Source organism: Octopus sinensis, linkage group LG18 (assembly GCF_006345805.1).
Source record: "Octopus sinensis linkage group LG18, ASM634580v1, whole genome shotgun sequence".
NCBI lineage: Eukaryota > Metazoa > Mollusca > Cephalopoda > Octopoda > Octopodidae > Octopus > Octopus sinensis.
Genome location: NC_043014.1, coordinates 48,190,822 through 48,192,299, shown reverse-complemented (window position 1 = coordinate 48,192,299; position 1,478 = coordinate 48,190,822). Strand labels below are relative to the sequence as shown.

The window sequence follows — 1,478 nt, the reverse complement described above, 5'->3', positions numbered from 1 at the left end:
TAGTTACTCAGGAAAAGAATATTAGACAAAATCATTTGATTAAAACAAACATTTAAGCACAGCTAAATACTGCATTAGCTGCTGGTGTAACTCTTGTGATCTGACTGGAATCTATTGTAACAGATGTTAATTATTTCTTTATTGCCCACAGGGGGCTAAACACAGAGGGGACAAACAAAGACAGACAAAGTGAATAAGTCATTTACATCGACCCCAGTGTGTAACTGGTTCTTAATTTATCAATCCCAAAAGGATGAAAGACAAAGTCGACCTCAGCCGAATTTGAACTCAGAATGTAATGGCAGACGAAATACAGCTAAGCATTTCGCCCGGCGTAATGTTTCTGCCAGCTCGCTGCCTTTGTAACAGGTGTTAATGGATCTGGGGTTAGGATTTCGTCAGTTATTTTTGATCCCTGACAGAACACTCAACAACTACAATCTGAGGTTCCACTCAACAACAACAAAACTGCTTGCACGCAACAACAACAGTAGTCTGAACTTACACTCAACAGCTACATCAATAGTTTGGGCTTAAACTTTGATGATTCTGAAATTATATTCAACAGCTACAACAGTCCAAGCTTACCCTCAACAACTACAAGAACAACAATCTGAAGTCACATTCAACAACTAATAGCAAAAGTAGTCTGAGGTTACACTCAATAACCACAACATCCAGTCTATGGATACTCAACAACAGCACATTACACTCACCAGCAGCGTGATCACCTTCAACAGTCTGAAGTTACACTCAATTACAATAAAAACAGCACACGGTCTGAGCAGTGTTGTCTTAAGGTACACCGGGCAATTATCCAGGGGCCTCACAGGTCTAGGGATCCACTTATAATCTGTGTATTCTGTGGCTTGATGTCAAATAAATACTACAGGGTCCAGTTCATTGACTTGCCCAGGGAACTACAATGCAGCTAAGCTGGCCCCGAGTCTAAGAATGGTTACTATTCCACTGACTAAGTATGTTAAACCAATGAGATAGCCTCTGTGTGGTCACTAAACATGCTAGAAATAGCTGCTAAATCTCCCTCAAACCACACACTGTCGTTTTAGAAAAGGACGAACACATTGGACAATGTAGTCCGACCTAAAATGACAATGGTCAGTGGTAGGCTGTCTCAATCATGGTTGGCATTAGGCTAAACAAAAACAGATATGATCGAGTTTTGATAATTTATTACGTTTATGATATTGAATAAGCTTCATAGAAATACCTATCAGCTTAAATGGTAAAAAAAAAAAAGAAATAGTTGTAGGGTTGAATAGTATAAATCAATTTGACAGACACCTATATTAGTAGTAGAGGGGAGGTAATTGTAAGATTGAGGCAACTTGACAGAGACACCTATCACTTGTAATGGTGACTAAGGGGAGATAATTGCATATTACAGTTTATGACGCTAGTGACTTGTTAATTAGTTTTTTTTTTAATCATCATTTAGCCTCTGCTTTCCATGCCAT

The 1,478-nt window shown here is 38.7% G+C and overlaps 1 long non-coding RNA gene across 1 annotated transcript; it reads left to right on the top strand.

Annotated features, from left to right (window-relative positions):
- Positions 1-369: 369 nt before the first annotated feature.
- Positions 370-1,260, top strand: LOC118767055. The gene is made up of 2 exons (XR_005002946.1): positions 370-618; positions 655-1,260. It is a non-coding gene; the product is annotated as an uncharacterized LOC118767055 (long non-coding RNA).
- The last annotated feature ends 218 nt before the right edge of the window (positions 1,261-1,478 follow it).